General features: G+C 42.5%; 1 protein-coding gene and 1 pseudogene across 8 annotated transcripts in view; one reads left to right on the top strand and one right to left on the bottom strand.

The window, feature by feature from the left end:
- pitpnm2 (phosphatidylinositol transfer protein, membrane-associated 2) overlaps positions 1–21,251 on the bottom strand; it is a 496,848-nt gene that overhangs the window by 288,332 nt on the left and 187,265 nt on the right. The window contains exons 1-2 of one of the 8 annotated variants that reach the window (XM_080207950.1): positions 18,022–18,316; positions 17,131–17,260 (exon numbers count right to left, since the gene is read on the bottom strand). The exons of 5 other annotated variants lie outside the window; for them this stretch is intronic. The gene's annotated coding sequence lies outside the window, so the exon portion shown is untranslated. Of the gene's footprint in view, positions 1–8,951; positions 8,994–17,130; positions 17,261–18,021; positions 18,317–21,251 lie in introns of those variants that run through there. 2 more of the 8 variants (XM_080207951.1, XM_080207953.1) reach the window with 2 other exon arrangements.
- Positions 6,836–14,901, top strand: LOC145356174 (mRNA turnover protein 4 homolog pseudogene; annotated as a pseudogene).

The raw sequence follows: 21,251 nt of genomic DNA, 5'->3' as shown, positions 1-21,251 counted from the left end.
GATTTATGGAGTTGGGGTGGAAACTAATCTCCGGACTCTTGCCTGTGCCACGGGATAGTTTAGAGAGGAATAGAGAGAGGGAAAGTTTGAACTCGTGGCTGAGGGGATGGTGCAGGAGGGAGGGGTTCAGGTACTTGAGCAATTGGGGCTCATTCTGGGGAAGGTGGGACCTCTATAAGAGGGATGGTCTACACCTGAATCAGAAGGGAACCAATATCCTGGGGGGTAAAGTTGCAAAGGCTATGCAGGGAGGTTTAAACTGATTCGGAGGGGGGTGGGATCCTGAGTAGAGGGGGTGAAAGTGAGGGGGGCATAGATGGGGACTGCAATGCACGGCATCGTGGGGGTGGGGCGGAGCAGGGTTTGAAATGCGTATACTTTAATGCGAGGAGTATTCGCAATAAAGTGGATGAACTTGCAGCGTGGACCAGTACCTGGGACTTTGATGTTGTGGCCATTTCAGAGACATGGATAGAGCAGGGTCAGGAATGGATGTTGCAGGTCCCGGGGTTCAAATGCTTTAGTCGGAGTAGAGGAGGAGGTAGAAGGGGGGGAGGGGTAGCATTATTAGTCAAGGACTGTATCACAGTGTCAGAGAGGAAGTTTGATGAGGACTTGTCTGTTGAGGTAGTATGGGCTGAGATTAGAAATAGGAGGAGAGGTCACCCTGTTGGGAGTCTTTTATAGACCTCCTAAAAGTTCTAGAGAGGTTGAGGAAAGGATTGCGGAGACGATCCTGGATAGGAGTGAAAGTAATAGGGTAATTGTTATGGGGGACTTTAACTTTACTAATATTGATTGGAATTGCTATAGCTCTAGCTCATTAGAGGGGTCAGTTTTTGTACAAAGCGTGCAGGAAGGTTTTTTGACTCAGTGTGTTGATAGGCCAACTAGAGGTGAGGCTATATTGGATTTGGTGCTGGGAAATGAGCCAGACCAGGTGCTAGACTTGGAAGTTGGTGTGCATTTTGGTGATAGTGACCACAATTTGGTTACGTTCACCTTAGTGATGGAAAGGGATAGGCATGAACCTCGGGTCAGTAGTTTTAGCTGGGGGAAGGGTAATTATGAGGCTATTAGGAGAGAATTAGGAAGCATAGGTTGGACTAGGAGATTACAGGGACTGGGAACGTCCGAAATGTGGAGTTTTTTCAAGGAGCAGCTACTGCGAGTCCTCGATAGGTATGTCCCTGTCAGGCAAGGAGGAATTGGTAGAGCTAGGGAACCGTGGTGCACTAAAAAAGTTGATTCGTTGGTTAAAAAGAAAAAGGAGGCTTATGTCCGGATGAGACTTGACGGCTCAGGTAGTGCACTAGAAAGCTTTAGATTGGCTAGGAGGGAGTTGAAGAGTGAGTTAAGAAGGGCTAAAAGAGGACATGAGAAGACTTTGGCTGATAGGATCCTCCTTAATCCTAAGGCGTTCTATAGGTATGTTAAGAACAGAAGGTTGGTTAGGGCAAGATTAGGGCCAGTTACAGACAGTAGAGGGAAGTTGTGTGTGGAACCGGAAGAGATTGGAGAGGCATTGAACCAATATTTCTCTTCGGTGTTCACGCAGGGGGACATGAATATAGCTGAGGACACTGGGTTGCAGGGGTGTAAAATAGACAGTATTGCAGTTGATAAGGGGGATGTGCTGGATATTCTTGAGGGTTTGAAAATAGATAAGTCCCCTGGTCCGGACGGGATTTACCTTAGGATTCTCTGGGAGGCAAGAGAGGTGATTGCAGAGCCTCTGACTCTGATCTTCAGGTCATTGTTGGTCTCAGGTATAGTGCCGGAAGATTGGAGGATAGCGAATGTTGTCCCATTGTTTAAGAAGGGGAACAGAGACTTCCCCGGGAATTATAGACCAGTGAGTCTTTCTTCTGTTGTGGGCAAGGTTTTAGAAAAAATTATTAGGGGTAGGATTTATAGTTATTTGGAGAGTAATGAATTGATTAGAGACAGTCAGCATGGTTTTGTAGCGGGTAGGTCGGGCCTTACTAACCTTATTGAGTTTTTTGAGAAAGTGACCAAAGAGGTGGATGGGGGTAAGGCAGTTGACGTGGTATATATGGATTTTAGTAAGGCGTTCGATAAGGTTCACCATGGTAGGCTTCTGCAGAAAATGCAGATGTATGGGATTGAGGGTAATCTAGGAAATTGGATCAGGAATTGGCTAGCAGATAGGAGACAGAGGGTGGTGGTTGATGGTAAATATTCGTCATGGAGTTCGGTTACGAGTGGTGTGCCTCAGGGATCTGTTTTGGGGCCACTGCTATTTGTAATTTTTATTAATGATCTGGATGAGGGTATAGTTGGGTGGATTAGTAAATTTGCTGATGACACCAAAGTCGGAGGTGTGGTAGATTGTGAGGAAGGGTGTCATAGTTTGCAGGGAGACTTAGACAGGTTACAGAGCTGGGCCGAGAGGTGGCGGATGGAGTTTAATGCGGAGGAGTGTCAGGTAATTCACTTTGGTAGGAATAACAGATGTGTCGAGTATAGGGCTAACGGTAGGACTCTGAATAGTGTGGATGAACAGAGGGATCTAGGTATATGTGTACATAGATCCCTGACAGTTGGGAATCAAGTAGATAAGGTTGTTAAGAAGGCATACGGTGTCTTGGCGTTTATTGGTAGGGGGATTGAATTTAGGAGTCGCAGCGTCATGTTGCAACTGTACACAACTCTGGTGCGGCCGCACTTGGAGTACTGTGTGCAGTTCTGGTCCCCACATTATAGGAAGGATGTGGAGGCTTTGGAGAGGGTGCAGAGGAGGTTTACCAGGATGTTGCCTGGTATGGAGGGGAGGTCCTATGAGGAGAGACTGAGGGATTTGGGGTTGTTTTCGCTAGAAAGAAGGCGGCTAAGAGGGATCTTATTGAAACATATAAGATGATTAGAGGTTTAGATAGGGTGGATAGTGATAGCCTTTTTCCTCGGATGGAGAAAGCTAGCACGAGGGGGCATGGCTTTAAATTAAGAGGGGGTAGTTATAGGATGGATGTCAGGGGTAGGTTCTTTACCCAGAGGGTGGTGAGGGATTGGAATGCCCTGCCTGCTGTTGTTGTAAATGCGCCTAGTTTGGGGGCGTTTAAGAGATCCGTGGATAGGTTTATGGATGAAAAGGGATTGGTTTAGGTTAGAGGGTCATTGTTTTTTTAACTGGTCGGCGCAACATCGTGGGCCGAAGGGCCTGTTCTGCGCTGTAATGTTCTATCACACTCTCTGCCTCCTATGTGCTCCACAGTGTATTCAGCTGCTGCTCCAACTGAATAACAGTCTGTGAGGAGCTACAGCTGGTCACAGTTCCCGCAGACACAGTTGTCAGTGATGCTAGAAAGCTCTCTGATTTCCCACATTGAGCAGGAGGAGCATATTACTGACCTAACTACCATCTCTATCCTTGTACACTTAAAGTTATTAATTAAGAAACTTACCTTCCTTTTACTTTGCTTATCCTCCTCACAGTGCCTTTTCATCTGGTGGGTGGGAGGGAGGGAGGGGAGGATCAATTGCTGCTTTTAACCATCTGCCCAACTTTTCCCCAAGGCCTTCAATTTTGGTCTCATCTGACAAAGGATGTTCTTGCCCCAGACGGCATGCAGAAGTGGTTTACTAGACTGATTTCAGAGATAGGAAATATTTTGTCAGTTAGGATTATATTCACTGGAGTTCAGAAGAACAAAGGGGGGAACCCGCCTGAATCACAAGTTTTGCATTTTGAATTTGGCTTGGATAAGCATGAGGTGTTTCGCTTCAGGTGTGATTCAAAACACCTACTCGGGAGCTTTTATCAAACAAAGTTTATTTAAGAATATAGTTAATATGTATAGTAAGAAAATTAGCAAGAGTAACAAGGGAGAGAGTAGGGCCTCTTAAGGATCAACAAGGTCATCTATGTGTGGATTCACAAGAGATGGGCAAGATCCTCAATGAATATTACTCATCAGTATTTACTGTTGAGAAAGGCATGGATGTTAGGGGACTTGGGGAAATAAATAGTGATGTCTTGAGGAGTGTACATCTTACAGAGGAGGTAGTGTTGGAAGTCTTAAAGTGCATCATAGTAGATAAATCCCCAGGACTTGATTAAGTATATCCCAGGACATTGTGGGAGGTTTGAATCATCAATAGTCATGGGTGAGGTGCCTGGAGAGTGGCAAATGTTACCCTTTTGTTTAAAAAGGGCTGCAGGGAAAAGTCTGGGAAGTACAGAGCCAGTGAGCCTCACATCTGTGGTGGGTAAATTGTTGGAAGGTATCAGAGACACGATCTACAGGCATTTAGAGACACAAGGACTGATTTGGGACAGTCAGCATGGCTTTGTAAATGGAAAATCATGTCTCACAAATTTAATTGAGTTTTTTGCAGGGGTAACCAAGAAGTTAGATGAGGGCAGTGTGGTTGATGTTGTCTACATGGATTTTAGCAAGGCCTTTGACAAGGTACTGCATGGTAGGTTGTTGCATACAGTTAAATATCACGGGATCCAGTATGAGGTATCTAAATGGATACAAAATTGGCTCCTTGACAGAAGCCACAGGGTGGTTGTAGAGAGTTGTTTTTCAAACTGGAGGCCTGTGACCAGCGGTGTGCCTCAGGGATCAGTGCTGGGCCCACTGTTATTTGTCATTTATATTAATGATTTGGATGAGAATATAGGAGGCATGGTTAGTAAGTTTGCAGATGACAACCAAGATTGGTGACATAGTGAACAGTGAGGAAGGTTATCTCCAATTGTAACGGGATCTTGATCAATTGGGCCAGTGGGCTGACGAATGGCAGATGGAGTTTAATTTGGACAAATGTGAGGTGATGCATTTTGGTAGACTGAACCAGGGCAAGACTTACTCAGTTAATGGTAGGGTGTTGGGGAGAGTTACAGAACAAAGAGATCTAGGGGTACATGTTCATAGCTCCTTGAAAGTGGAGTCACAGGTGGACAGAGTGGTGAAGGCGGCAATCGGCATGTTTGGTTTCATCAGTCAGAACATTGAATACAGGAGTTGGGACGTCTTGTTCAAGTTGTACAAGACATTGGTATGGCCACACATGGGATACTGTGTGCAATTCTGCTCACCCTATTATAGAAAGGATATTATTAAACTAGAAAGAGTGCAGAAAAAATTTACTAGGATGCTACCAGGACTTGATGGATTGAGTTATAAGGAAAGGCTGAATAGACTGGGACTTTTCTCTCTGAAGCATAGGAGGCTGAGGGGTGACCTTAGAGGTCTACAAAATAATGGAGGGGCACAGACAAGGTAGATAGTCAATATCTTTTCCCAAAGGTAGGGGAGTCTAAAACTAGAGGGCACAGGTTTCAGGCAAGAGGGGAGAGATACAAAAGTGTCAAGAGGGGCAATTTTTTCACACAGAGGGTGGTGAGTGTCTGGAATAAGCTGTCTGACGTGCTAGTAGAGGTGGATACAATTTTATCTTTTAAAAAGCACTTAGTTACATGGGTACGATGGGTATAGAGGGATATGGGCCAAATGCGGGCAACTGGGATTAGCTTGAGGTTAAAAAAAAAAGGCAGCATGGACAAGTTGGGCTGAAGGGCCTCTTTCCATGCTGTAAACCTCTATGACTCAATAAATTTATCAATTACAAAGAACCAAAACAACCACTACAATGTATAACCCTTAACGAATATCTCTGATGTGTTCCATTTAAAACCAAATTCCATAGAAAACAAAAAACCCTTTTCACGGGTTTAACACAGCATGACTCACTTGATACTGGGGTCAAGGTTGTTAGTTGAATTAAGCAGTGTCATGCTCTTGAGATTCAAAACAGTCTGAAGACAAGGCAGCTTTAGACAAGCACCTGCGCAAGGATATTTTGGCCCTGGAGGGAGTGCAGAGGAGGTTTACTAGGCTGATACCGGAGTTGAGGGGATTGAGCTATGAGGAGAGGCTGAATAAACTAGGCTTGTACTCGTTAGAGTTTAGAAGAATGAGGGGAGATCTCATTGAGACGTATAAGATGATGAATGGGATGGATAGGATAGAGGTGGAGAGACTCTTCCCGCTCAAAAAGACAGTAGGACTAGGGGGCACAGCCTCAAGATAAAGGGGAGGCGGTTTAGAACGGAGTTGAGGAGGAACTTCTTCACTCAAAGGGTGGTGAATCTCTGGAATTCTCTGCCCGTTGAAGTGGTGGAGGCTGCCTCGCTAAATATTTTTAAGAAGCGGGTTGATGGGTTTTTGATAAGAGAAGGGATTGAGGGTTATGGGGAGAGGGCGGGAAAGTGGAACTGAGCCACGACAGATCAGCCATGATCTTATTGAATGGCGGGGCAGGCTCGAAGGGCTAGATGGCCTACTCCTGCTCCTATTTCTTATGTTCTTATGTTCTTATGTAAGGTCTAAAGGAGAGAGAGAGAGAGAGAGAGAGAGAGACTGCTTCCAGTCTGACGTCCATTCCCTTTGAAATCCAACTCAAACCTGCAGCTCAAAACTGACACTGTAAATGAAATCCTTTTCACCTGACGTGTTACAGTTTTTTCCTCCTGACAGCACCTAAGGCTGAGAGCATGAAACCACTGAGACTGCAAGCTGCAGAAAAATCTTCTCTTAAAGGAACGCTAACTTCACATTAACAACAGCATCGCAACGATAATGATTCCACTGCCAGAAATTCCAGTTAAGATTCCTTCTCATTACAATCCCATATGGTTAGCTCAGTTGACTGTACAGTTGATTTGTGATGCGGAATGACACCAACAGCATGGGTTCAATTCCCAGACTGGCAGGTCCATATTCTCAACCTTGCCTGAGATGCGCTGAGCCTCAAATTAAAATCAGCACCAATCAGCTCTCGCCCTCAAAGGGAGAACAGCCTTATGGCTACCTGTGACTACGGTGACTTTACCTATGCTCTCACAGTCACCGAACTAAATGCAAGTAATTCAACTAAAGCTAAAAATATCAAAACATCAAAAGAATGTGCAGTCATCACTCTTCTACCCAGAAGTCCTCTCATCATTCACAGCCAAGATTGTATATAGGTGACTCTGTCAAAGCCATAAGCCAATACCATAAGGAGTTAGCCACCTGATGTGTATACATATACAGCTTGGGATCATCCTGATTATAATATCTGCTCAACACCTCTCCGTACTGAACTCTTTTTACGTAAAGACAGAATGGAGCACTTCATCCGTGTACTTTATGGTAGGATATTATTCTGATGCAGCAGGCTAGCATTTGCATAATTGCTTTCTGATGGAATGAGCGATAGCCATAAATTGGATTAATGCAAGGTCTAAATGATGCTCAGATGACAGGCAGCTTCAGCCTCCATTCCATAAATTTCGGACTTTACAGCCAGATAAATTTAACCGCAGCGATAAAATGTTTTGGCTGTTAGCAACTCAAATACACTGGCATGACAAACAAATAGAGGCGCTTTCAGCCTGACAACAACTTATCCCCTCAAAGAGAGTGCACTAGCACAGCTGTTCTGAATGAACAGACATCACCTAACAACAAGATTAAAAACTCTTCAATTCTGTGTCAGTATCCACAATGTAGCTTATAACACCAGCATAAAGCTTAAAGGTTATTATGACATTTTATTAAACACAAACTGGAAGCAACTGGGTTCTCAGCAGTGAGAAAACCAGCAAATCATTTCTGAAATCTTGGGTAATTTTTTTAAATGTTTTTAAATAAATATTAACACTTAATTCCATCTTAAAAATACAGATGATAGTGAACTTACATAAAAGGTTTGAAAGATGCCACTGTAGGCTACTGCAGCACATTTTGTATTTATGTGCGTGGAATAGATTATCCCAAGTTTCTGTGCAGCTTGGACTAATGTTCCATTGTGCTCTCAGCAACTGGGAGACATTTTTAAAATGAGTGGAAATGCTGAGAGATCACCCAACAGCTGGGGAATAAGGCTCTGCTCCAGCATATGACCTTCTAAGCGTCAGAATAGATTTTCCATTTGCTACATGCAAAAACCTAGGTTGTAACCCAGGGAACAGCTTACCTTCAATTTTATTTGAAAACTCTGGGCACCCAAGCATCCAACAATTAAAGAGCCAATGTAACTTAATAGGAGACAGTTAGTTCAGTTGGTTAGAGTTTGGAGCAGAAAATGCCAATAGGGCAAGGCCACTCCCCATTTCGGCAGAGGTAGTTCTTGGGGATCGCCCCTAGCCTTGTGCGAGAGTAACACCATGAGCTTCGATTATAAACCCTCAGACAACAGGTTGCTACACGGGAAAAGTTAGAAGAATGAATGTTGACGTGTTTTGACACAAGGTGATATTGAACAGAATCCCCTGAATACAAAGTCAGTATGTGAACTCAAACAATCAGACAATGGTTTGCTAAATTTTGTTGCTTTGTTTTAAAATAGATTACATATTTCTAGATACAATATATATGCTAAATGTTTAACATTAATATTTTACTTTGTCATTTACAATATTTTACTTTGTCATTTACAATATTTTAATCATATGAAAATTGAGTTCTCGTGACTGATAGAATTAGCTTCTGTTGCAATTTAGTTATTCTCCAAATAAAGTTCAGAAGTTTCTTGGCCCCATCATAACCAAATTTACAATTTTCCAAAACATTAACTCCTTTTCAAAAGTAGAGAAGAAATTTGAGAATTTTTATTTCCAAAGATGAACAGATACTGTCAGTTACACAGGTATGGAGTATGGAAGGTTTTGGAAATGCAAGAAAAATTGTCAGTGTGAGAAAATGGCTGAGATAGTTAGGGGGAAGGAAAGTGTTTCTTCAGTACGTTACAGGATCAGCAGGAGTATAGACTGTAATACAATTTACATCCAGTTAATTTGAGGGATACTGATCCTTTGAAAGAGAGGTTTATCATTTTCCAATTAATTTTCCAGCAAGGACGTTATAAACTGTGACGAATAAATACTTTAATCCTAGTTTGTCCTTTCTGTTCAAAACAGCTACTTAGATTCCTACCTTTGACATCTACTCAAGATTCCAGTTGAGGATATAATGAGGCTTTGACTGCTGCTTGTTCCATCACAGCAAACTACTGGAAATAAATACTGCTTCCTGGAAGGAGAAGCACAAGCAGAAGGGGATAAGCACTGAGGCTGCAACTAATTACAATTGATATTAATCACCTGGATGAAGAGACTGACTGTATTATAACTAAATTTGCTGATGATGCAAAGATAGATGAGAAAGCAAACCAAAACAGAAAATGCTGGAAAATCTCAGCAGGTCTGGCAGCATTTGGAAGGAGACAAAAGAGCTGACATTTCGAGTCTAGATGACCCTTTGTCAAAGCTGGTACAGTAAGAAAGCAAATTGTGAGGAGGAAACAAAGCACAGGCAAAGAGATATAGATAAAATGAGTGAGCAAAAAAAATTAGCAGCTATAGTATAAGGTTGCTCGTACAGAATGATCTTGTTGGCCTTGTACATGAATCACAGAGGTTAACATACAGGTACAGCAAGTAATTAAGGTGGCATATGGAAGGAGTAAAAGTAGGGAAGTCTTGCTACAACTGTATTTGGCATTGGTGAGGCCTACTTATATACTTGCATTGGAAGGAGTTCAGAGGAGTTCCTGGGATGAAGGGATTGCCTTATGAGGAAAGAATCAGAAGATTGGACCTATACTCATGGAGATTTAAGGAGTGGAGGTGATCTCACTGAAACATACAGGATCTTGAAAGGGTTAAACAGGATGAATGAGAAATAAATGGTTCCTCATGTGGGAATCCAGAGCTAGTTTCAAAATGTGAGATCTTGCATTTGAGACAAAAGGAGAGCGGGAATTTCTTCGCTCAGACGATCACGAGTCTTTGAATTTTCCCCCACAGAGAGCAGTGGAGGCTGAGACATTGAATATATTCAAGCTGAGTTAGAAAGATTTTTGATCGGCCAGGCAGTCAAGTTATGGAGACAGGCAGGAAGGTGACATCCAGATCAACCCATGACCTTAAAAAATGATGGAGCAGGTTCAATAGGCTGAATGGCCTATTCTTGCTCCTCCTATTTCTTATGATTTTATGAAAGAACTGCATGATTATAGGGAAACAGGAGTAGTGTGGGACTAATTCGATACCTCTTTTAGGAGCCAGAGCAGACACAATGGTTTCCTTCTGTGCTCAGAATCACAGCACTGTTACAGTGCAGAAGGACACCATTCAGCCCATCATGTCAGCACCAGCTCTCTGAACCAGCATTATGACTTAGCACCATTCTCCTGCCTGTTACCCGTAACCCTGCTATAAGATTCTATGTTTGTGCATGATAGTGCAAAAACAAAACCCCCCCCCGACTGTTATGCTCCTTTTTTGATTTGTAGTTTTGAAATGGATCATCTACCAGAATCGGAGAATACTGTGAGCAAAAACACTATATATTGCTAGTGTAATATTGCTGCTGGAACAATCGCGAAACAGCAGCTTAGTGGCGTGGAGACAGTTGAATTAGAAATCCATTCAATGAGCTTCAGTATCATGGATGTTTTTGTATACCTGCACTCTTACCATTATCTTTCAATTAGCCATGTTGGTTTTTGAAATACACTATTGTGCAATGTATAACACGCATTGAATAGCCAGAGAGAAACCTTATTATTGCAGCACCACCGCCACCAGTAACTTACATTTACATGGAGCCTTTAGCTTAATAAAACATTCCTGGGCACGTCACAGGGGCATTGTAAAACCAAATCATAACTAAGTCAGACAACCAAAAGCTTGGTCAATGATTACAGAGTTACAGAGAGAGATTGAATAGGTTAGGACTTCATTCCCTGGAGCAGAGAACGAGGGGAGATTTGATAGAGGTGTATAAGATTTTGATGGGTATAGATAGAGTGAACGCAAGCAGGCTTTTTCCACTTTCTTTAACCAGAGGGCACGGGTTAAGGGTGAAAGGAGAAAGGAGAAAAATTTAAAGGGAATATTAGGGGGGGCTTCTTCACACAGAGTGGTGGGAGTGTGGAATGAGCTGCTGGATAAAGTGATAAATGTGGGGTCACTTTTAACATTTAAGAAAAACTTGAACATGTTCATGGATGAGAGGGGTGCGGAGGGATATGGTTCAAGTGCAGGTTAGTGGGACTAGGCAAAAAAAAGGTTCAGCACAGACAAGAAGGGCCAAAAGGTCTATTTCTGAGCTGTAATTTTCTATGGTTCAATGATTGAAATTTTGTAACATATCAGAGGGGAAAAGCTCTTAAATAAGCACAGATGTCTGAGAGCATTGTGAGGCTGAGGAGGTTACACAGGTAAGAAACGGAAAAGGTATGGAGTGGTTTGGAGCAAGGGTGAGAATTTGAAACTCAAGAACTTTGGTGTGGAATGCACTGTCTGCTGTGATAGTGGAGTCGGACACTAGGAACTTTCAAGCCGTTACTGGATAGGCACATGGAGCACTCCAGAATTATAGGGAGTGGGATAGCTTAATCTTGGGATTGGACATTGCTCGGCACAACATCGAGGACTGAAGGGCCTGTACTGTTCTATGTAAGATATAGGTCAGCGAGCTTCAGAACACAACTTGGCACAAATTATGATAGAGCAGCACAGTTTTGGATAATTTCACTTTCCTGGAGGGTAGAATTCTGTACAGCAACTAGGATGGCATTGTAAATGATCAATCCTAGATGTAACAAAAGCTTGAATGAGAGTTTCTGTAGCATCAGAGCTGAGGCAGGGCTGAAGTCAGGCACTCTTAGAAGTGGAAATAGGTGGTCTTAGTGATGATGTGAATAAGCGATCAGAAGTTGATCTTGTGATCAAAAGTGACATCAATGTTGTGAACAAATTGGCTTAATATTAGACCGTCACCAGGGAGAGAGATGGATTTAATTGCTAGGGAATGAAGTTTGGAAAGGGACTGAAAACTAACGCTTCAATCTTTCCAAAATTTCATTGCGCAAGTTGTAATTAAGGAAAAGCACTGAACGGTAAGTCTTGGATGATATGGGTCTCTTTTAGATTATACATTCCATTCTGGCATGAATCCTGTAAGGAATCAATTCTAAAATAAATCAAAATCAATGAGACAAGCCTGTTCGCAAACTTTTGCATCTGGTTCCAAGATTCATTGACAGTTTGGCTTAAACATCTGCCCAATATAACATCAGTGTCAGTGATTGTATCAAGCTCTCATTTGCTGCACGGGGCAGTGAGAGTCTGCAACAGCTCAAACTTTGGTCAATAAAGGTCGCATCCGGAACTGGAAGCAATTCAGAGCACACTGCTCACTATGAATGAAATGCCGTTAGGAATTCTGCTTCTGCCCTGATAGTCTGCTGCTCAGAGAAATCATCCTGTGAATGTGAATGAGGTGTTAGTCATCCCTCTATTGCCTTTTGAAACTTTCTTAAATGGTTCTGAATCTCAAGTAGGAAATGAATTGTCTCACAGAGAAATTCAACTTTAACTTCATCAAACATGAAGGGGTGTTGCCAGCATTGGACTGAGGTGGGCACAGGAAAAAGTCTCACAACACCAGGTTAAAGTCCAACGGTTTATTTGGAATCACAAGCTTTCGGAGCGCTGCACCTTTCTCACCTGATCTTTAACCTGGTATTGAGACTTCTTACTTCATCAAACATCACAGGCATAAACCCAAATATCAGCCTGTACAAGGTCTGACATAGAACAATACAGCGCAGAACAGGCCCTTTGGCCCACGATGTTGCACCGACCCGTTAAAAAACAATGACCCTCTAACCTAAACCAATCCCTTTCCATCCATAAACCTATCCACAGATCTCTTAAATGCCCCCAAACTAGGCGCATTTACAACTGCAGCAGGCAGGGCATTCCAATCCCTCACCACCCTCTGGGTAAAGAACCTACCCCTGACATCCATCCTATAACTACCACCCCTTAATTTAAAGCTATGCCCCCTTGTGCTAGCTTTCTCCATCCGAGGAAAAAGGCTATCACTGTCCACCCTATCCAAACCTCTAATCATCTTATATGTTTCAATAAGGTCCCCTCTTAGCCACCTTCTTTCTAACGAAAACAACCTCAAATCCCTCAGTCTCTCCTCAAAGGACCTCCCCTCCATACCAGGCAACATCCTGGTAAACCTCCTCTGCACCCTCTCCAAAGCCTCCACATCCTTCCTATAATGTGGGGACCAGAACTGCACACAATACTCCAAGTGCGGCCGCACCAGAGTCTTGTACAGTTGCAACATGACGCTGCGGCTCCTAAATTCAATCCCCCTACCAATAAACGCCAAGACACCGTATGCCTTCCTAACAACCTTATCTACTTGATTCCCAACTTTCAGGGATCTATGTACACATACACCTAGATCCCTCTGTTCATCCACACTATTCAGAGTCCTACCGTTAGCCCTATACTCTACACATCTGTTATTCCTGCCAAAGTGAATTACCTCACACTTTTCCACATTAAACTCCATCCTCCACCTCTCGGCCCAGCTCTGCAACTTGTCCAAGTCTCCCTGTAGACTAAGACATCCTTCCTCACTATCAACCACACCTCCAACTTTGGTGTCATCAGCAAATTTACTAATCCACCCAACTATACCCTCATCCAGATCATTTATAAAAATTACAAACAGCAGTGGCCCCAAAACAGTTACTTGAGGCACACCACTCGTAACTGAACTCCATGTCGAATACTTACCATCAACCACCACTCTCTGTCTCCTATCCGCCAGCCAATTCCTAATCCAATTTCCTAAATCACCCTCAATCCCATACATCTGCAATTTCTGCAGAAGGCTTCCATGGTGAACCTTATCAAACACCTTACTAAAGTCCATATATACCACGTCAACTGCCTTACCCCCATCCACCTCTTTGGTCACTTTCTCAAAAAACTCAATAAGGTTAGTAAGGCATGACCTACCCTCCACAAAACCGTGGAATGACCGTGGAATCTCCAAAATTCTACTTTCAGGCTTACGTGAAGTGCCGATTATTTTAATTTTCTTCTAAATCTCTCAAAGTGGCTCAGCCTTTGCTTCTAATAGGCTGTTATTAGATAATGCACCATTCATGCAATATTTTCAGGACTCCCATTTTAAAAAGCACACCTTACCACTTAGCTGAACTGGAACAAAACTGAATCCATGAGATGCAGCTCATCCTTCACATACTGGAGCCTTTAAGTTCCTACAAATTCAGCAAAAACTCATTCTACACACTCACTCCTTTTATATTATTTCTGAAGTTTCTTTGACTAAAACAACAAAGAAAGGGTTGCAAGTCAAACAGAAACTAATTGAGGGGTTAAGAAAACATGTGGATACCTACATTTTTTTGTCTTCTGAGAATGAGAGAAATAATAAACTAAAGGGCACACAAGTGCCTGGAAACATTGTCAGTTTTTCTTTGGTAAAAACAAACTGATGAGGGGGTCCTGGGAACAGAAACAACAGGCAGACAAGTAGAAGGAAGGTTTGTTTGTGAAAGATCATTAAACAGTTACAAAGTGAAGTTGTTCTTCTGTTCACCAAACGCACATAGGTGGAAGTGAGCAAGTAGTTTGACCGCTATACTGAATCTGAGTTTGCTCATGCTCTGAATTTATTTATTACTCTCACAGGTAGACTTACATCAACACTGCAATCTCATTATTGTGAAAACCCCATAGTTACAGTAACTGTTACACTCGATGCTGGGCAGTTGCCACAGTTCTCACACTGTCTTGGGCCACAGCTGTGGCAACTTGGGTTGCCCACGACATTATAGAAGAGTGCTGTGACGTTATTTTTTTGATTATGACGTGTGCCTCACTGAGCTTTGAACAAGCATATTTTCCAAAACTGCTCGGTGGCGGTCTTCAAAGTGACGATAAACTGTAGGCGGAACTCTGAAACTGGTGAATTTCAGCAACTGACAGCAATTAGTGGAAGAAGCAAAGAGATGGAGCAGATAGGTGACCAACAGGAATAATGGAGGTTCCATCAGTATTAACCTTCAGTGACTAATCAACAATGCCACAAATATTTGTGATATCAGCTGCTGCAATACTGGACATGAATGTGGATTTTTAATAAAAGTTTCGATCTTGAGCAGAAAAAAAACCATTTGCTTCATCCACCACTGGAACACAGTGGCTGCATTATTCAACAAGGACATACTCTCTTCTACTGTTGAGAAAAAGATACAAAAGTCTGAGGCCACACACCAAGCAAATCAAGAACAGCTTCTTCCCTACTGCCACCAGGCTTTTGAATACTTCTTTCATATATTAAGCTGAGCTTTCTCCAAACCCTAACTGTAACTACAACACTATGTTCTGCATCCTCTCCTTTCCTTCTCCTCTTTGTACTCTAGAATGGTGTGCTTTGTCTGCATCGTGCACTAGAAACAATACTTTTCACTGTATCCCAATACACGTGAAAATAATAAATTAATCCAATTCAAATATAAGATGCACTGCTGAAACTCACCAAGGCTCCTTCCACAGCACCTTCCAATTCTGCAATTCTCCAAAGACATGGGACCGGAGACATAGGAACACCAACCCTAATTTCCCTTCCAGTCACACCATCCTGACTTGGAAATGTATCGCCATTCTGTTACTGTCACTGGTTCAAAATCCTGAAACTCCATCACGAACAGCACTGTGGATGCACCTACACCATGTGGACTGCAGCAGTTCGAGAAAGCAGCTCACCACCACCGTCTCAAGGGCAGGTAGGGCTGGGTAACAAATGCTGGCTAAGTCAGCATCTCACACATCCCATGAAAGCAAAATATGCTTTACCATACATGCATCATTATCTCCATCAATCATTCCCTTTGCTCACTACTCTTTAGGAAAATAATGTTTCTTCTGAATTCCCTGTTGGATTTCTTTATTATCTTATATCAATGACCTCTGATTAAACTCTCTGTATCACGCCATTAAAATTTTTCACAATTTTAAAGATCTCAAATATATCACACCTTGGCCTCACCCAAAAGGAGAGGCAGCCTTTTCATTCTTTGTCAATATGTATATCCATGCATTTCTGGCATGATCCTCGTAAATCCTCTCTGCACCCTCTTCCATGCCTCTATATCTTTTTTGTAAGTGGCAATCAGAACTTCACATGGTGCAGGTTTAGCACAGCGTCCCTAATTCTCAATTCTAGCCCTCTAGAAAAAGTCTGGGTGCTTGGTTAACTTTTTTTGAGCCCTTGCTAACCTGTGGTGCAATATTAGTGATTGGTGCATTTGCACAAGAATTAAACAAAGCAAGTACATTTAGCTAAATTATACATTAGCCATGCAGTTTATGCAAATACTAATTACAGCACAATAATCAAGCCTTTTAAAAATAATATATTGCATTTATACAGGACGTTTCACCACTTTACAGTCAAAGGAGCACTTTGAGGTAAACACTGCTGTAATGTAAAACATGGCAGCCAATCTATACACAGCAAGTTCCCACAAACAGTACCACAGTGATCATCAGCAGATCATCAGTTTGTGTGCTCCGATTGAGGGATAAATATCAGCCAAGACACCATACTGAAGTGGGTGTGTGGGTGGGGGGGAAGAGAGGGTGCGGTGGGAGAGGGAGTGTGTGTGTGTGGCAGGGGGTATGGGGAGGGAGTGTGAGGAGGATGGGGGGTTGATTACAGGAGGGCGAGCAGGGAGGAGCTGGGGGGGTGCAAGCGGGTGGGAGGCGGGGGGGGTGAGCACAAGCAGGAGAGGGGAGCAGGACAGGGGTGGCGGGGCTCGCAGGACGTGCACGCACGCGGGGCTCGCTTGCGCTCATGCACACATGGCATACGTGCATGTGGGGCATGCAAGAGAGAGGGGTGAGTACATGCATGTGTGTGAGAGAGAGAGAGAGAGAAGGGTGAGCATGTGTGCGTGCAAGAGAGAGAGAGAGAGAGAGAGAGAGAAAAAGAGAAAGAGAGAGGGTGTGTATGCCTGCATGAGAGAGAGAGCAGGGTCAGTGTGTGCACACACACACATCTGAAATGAGAATCCAGCTCTCCAGCAGCATTCCCAGTTTTAAATGACTGAGCAAAGGAGCGACCATCACTCCTCCCGCTAAAAGTGACAAAACGATAAGACTTTGTTAATAATAGCTATTTGTTTAATAACAGAACATTTTAATTATAATAAATGGAAATATAAGACATAGAAACATCTTTTACGTTTGTTTTTATATATTTGTACCTATTGCACAATAACAATCATTTTGTGCGGTTCAATTCTTCAAGAAGGATTTTTTTTTAAAAAGGAGATCAGTCAGCACTCTTGGGATGTCAAAAGGGTTCCATGGCTGGAAAATCTGGAAACCCCTTCTCTACACAAAATAAGAGCAGAACAAATAAACACGGAGTGGTCAATTGGGGGCAATAGTAAATAAAATATAAACAGGCAACAATCTTGGGTATTACAATGTATTTTCTTCCCATGATTTCTAAATAAAAGTGGGATAGAAATAAGCCACAAGCATAGGTGGAAAGGTACAGCCAGCACTTAACTACCAACAGCAAGGGGTTAAGAGATGTAAAGCTACTACACTCCCAACTACCATTAGACAACTTACAAAAATGTCACCCAACATGATTATTTCAAAAAGGAAAAGTCTTGAATGGAATTTCCAAAGGAATCTTACAGCTCTTTCTCGATAGAGCTACCCACTCTGAGGTACACTAACAATGTTCTGTCAGCTTATAGATGTGAAACCTCAAGCAGACACCAAACTGAAAGCTCTTTTTTATCAGTTAAATTGTATTATTTATTTCATGGGCCTCTACATTTCAACAAGAAGATTCCAACAAGGGTCTGAACATTTGCTCAAACTTTAGTTTCTCCTCTAACACAGATGCATTTGTTTCTCAACTAATTTTATTCGTAAGGATCGCATAATCAATATAATCAAAGTAAGCATGGTCCACATTACATATCTCATCACTTCCGATGTGACCAAGTTATTTAAAATGTTCATTTATTGACATAACATTCTATAAGTGAGATAGGCCACCCTGTTCATTGCTGTAAAAGACCACATACTTAACTCCAGTACTAATATATTCCACTGTAGTAGCGTAAATTAATTACCTTTTTAACTCATTAAGCTTTGGTTACTCAAGCATCTTCATGAATTCCTTGTGGAACGGGAGGTGCTTCCCATTTTACGTCCTCTGGCTGTGAGTTCATACAGAGACAGAGGGATACAATCATGCCAGCATGTCACTTCAACTGGAATGGCACCTTCAGAAACAATGCCGATTCTCTTCTCTGCTGGAACCATCAGCTTAAGTTGCCATGGCGAAAGGAGCTGCTCGGAGGCCCGGGCAGGACACACTATGCCAATAATGGCCAATCAGCAGCACCACATATCTCACTGCAACCAGCAGCTGCTCTCAGCTCGGCAGAAACGACTGCGCCTGTGATCTGTATGCAAAGCCAATCAACAAGGTACGCAGCTATTTAAACTGAAAAGGCTCCTCCTCCTCATTCATCGATGCATTAAAGTTAAAAGCTTTTCCGATAGCCAAGAATTGCATTCTTCATTTTAAAGTGGAAGAAGAACATTAAATTATCGGCTCAATATTAAAGCCAATGTTGGCAGTCTACTTAATGGGCTGATTTAATGTGCAAGGACACAAGATTATTTCCTCAATTGTGATCAAATTTCACCTCCATCAGCAATAAACGGGTTTGTGAACAGAAGTCTTTAAATATCACAGACATGCATCAAGCTGATTTCAAATTATTCAACCAGTACTTCCATCCTCAAAAAACACTGCTTTTTTGCCCCAGGTCTAATTTTGTTCCCCTCCAATGAACATCTAACGCATGGTATCGCTATAGTTGTTTTGTCATTAAATCACATCCAGCACCTGGTCCAATCCTGAGTGAGTGCTCTTGCGCAATTTGCAAGTCTCAAAGCACAGAGACTGGTGCCTGAAGCCAAACTCAGAATGAAAGGAATGTTCAGCCTCCAATGACCATCTCCGTTGCTTAGCAACTCAATTGTGGTCTTGGTATCAGCAGGTTTAAATAGCCACCTTTTCAAAAAACGATTTTCAGTGGGTGCTTTTCGTTGCTTTAAATTGGTGGAGCTTTCTCATAACAAAAAAACAGCAATTCATTATCGCAGCTAGTTAGTTGTCTGCTCGCATCATCACATCCTTAAAGCTACCTTGCTAACAAAGTGTAGTATAAGAGTCTGGTACATATAGGGTTAATGTGGGATTCAATACAATCTGCACTGAGGGGGCCAATCTAGTGTTGGACAGAGCTGTGAGTATAAGGAAGCCTGGAGACAGTTCCCAGCTTGAACCCTTTACTGTATATGTGTACATAGTTCTTGCAGTTAATAAATACATAATTCTATGTAACAATATACATACTTGACATAATTATGACTATAAAGACTTCATTAAGACCTACCATACTACAACCAACCCCCCCCCACAACTCTCACCATTATAAAATGTGAGGAAAGAATAAAAAAACTACACATAAAAGCAAAAGAAAGCTATGAAATATTACAAAACAGTATGGATGGCAATAATGCACATCAAACATGTTACAACCAGATAACTGATAGCAGTGGATGATTAATCACAACTTCCCATAAGTCTTCAACATCACAGATGTCAGTCTTCAACCAAATCGATTCACTCCACATGATATTAAGAAATGACAGCAGACATTGGTGCAGCAAAGGTTACAAAGCCCTGACAACACCATGGCTGTAGTACGAAGACTTGTGCTCCAGAAGTAGCTGCGTCCCTTTCTAAGCTATTCCAGTACAGCTACAACAAGCACCATCTACCCGACAATGTGGGCAATTACCCAGATATGCCCTGTCCACAAAAGGACAAATCCAATCCTGCCAATTCCTATAACACTAGTCGACCACAATCAACAGCAAGGTGATGGAAGGTGTCACTGACAGTACTATCCAGTCACTTACTCAGCAATAACCTGCTCATTGATCTTCAATTTGGGTTCAGACAGGCTCAGTCAGCTCCTGACCTCATTACAGCCTTGGTCTAAATGATGGAAAAAGAACTGAACTCAAAAGGCGAGGCGGGGATCACTAACCTCACACTATGCCAGCATTTGATACAGCATAGCAATAAGCCCTGGCAAAACTGAAGTCAACGGGAGTTAGAAGGGCAAACATTCCCCAACTGGAGTCACACCTATCACAAAGAAAGATAATTGTGGTTATTGGAGATCAATCATCTTAGGCCTGGAACATTGCTGCAGAAGTTCCTCAGGGAGTGACCTTGACCCAACCATCTTCAACTGTTTCATCATGGCCTCCCCTCAATCATAGGGTCAAAAGTGGGGATGGTTGCATAGTGTTCAGGGCCATTTGCAACTCCTCAGAGACTACCACCTAGAACAAACAACATAGCTGATGCATGGGAGAATACCACTGCCTACAAGTTTCCCTCCAAGCCACACAACACGGTAACTTAGAATTACATTGCTATTCCTTGTTCAAGAGCAATAAGCGATGGGCAACAAATGCTGGTCTTCACAATGACACTCACATTCCATGGAAGAAAGAAAGGCAACAAGAATGGTGGAAATATCAACAGAAACGAACAACAGCATATCACCCAAACAAGTTAAAACCTGGACCACAAACCTCAGGAGCTTGGGATGCAGCAGCAGAGGCAGCTGTGACTATACGCATAAATCATTGAACGTGACAGGACAGATTACATATGCTTTATTAATCATTTTCACAATCTTGGCTTTATGAATAGGGGCATAGAGTACAAAAGAAAGGAAGTTATGTTGAATTTGTATAAACCTTGGTTCAGCCTCAACTGGAGCTTTTTTGGCCAGTTCTGAGCATAACACTGTAGGAAGGACGGGAAGTCTTTAGAAGGGATACAGGAAAGATTCACAACAATGGTTCCAAGGACGAGGAATTGCAGCTATGTGGATAGACTGAAGAAGCTGGCACTTCTTCTTAGAGAAAATTAGAAGAGATTGGACAGAGATTTCCAAAATCACAACATCTCTGGACACAGTAGATAGGGAGAAACCGGCAGAAGGATTGAGAACCAGAGGACATTGATTTAAGCTGATTAGCAAAAGCAGCAACAACCACACGAGGAAAAACATTATTATGCAGTGGGTGGTTAGGATCTGGGACGCTTAGCCTGAGATGGCACCAGAGGCTTCAAAAGCAAATTTGGTAATCATTTAAAGCAAAACCGTCTGCAGGGCAGTGCGACGAGATGAGTTGCCAGCCCAGACACAACAGGCAGAATGGCCCTCACTTGGGTTGTTATGTTCTATGATTCTATAAGCTG

This window comes from Carcharhinus amblyrhynchos, chromosome 20 (genome assembly GCF_965287045.1).
Source record: "Carcharhinus amblyrhynchos chromosome 20, sCarAmb.v2.hapA, whole genome shotgun sequence".
NCBI lineage: Eukaryota > Metazoa > Chordata > Chondrichthyes > Carcharhiniformes > Carcharhinidae > Carcharhinus > Carcharhinus amblyrhynchos.
This window is presented reverse-complemented; position numbering and strand designations above follow the sequence as displayed.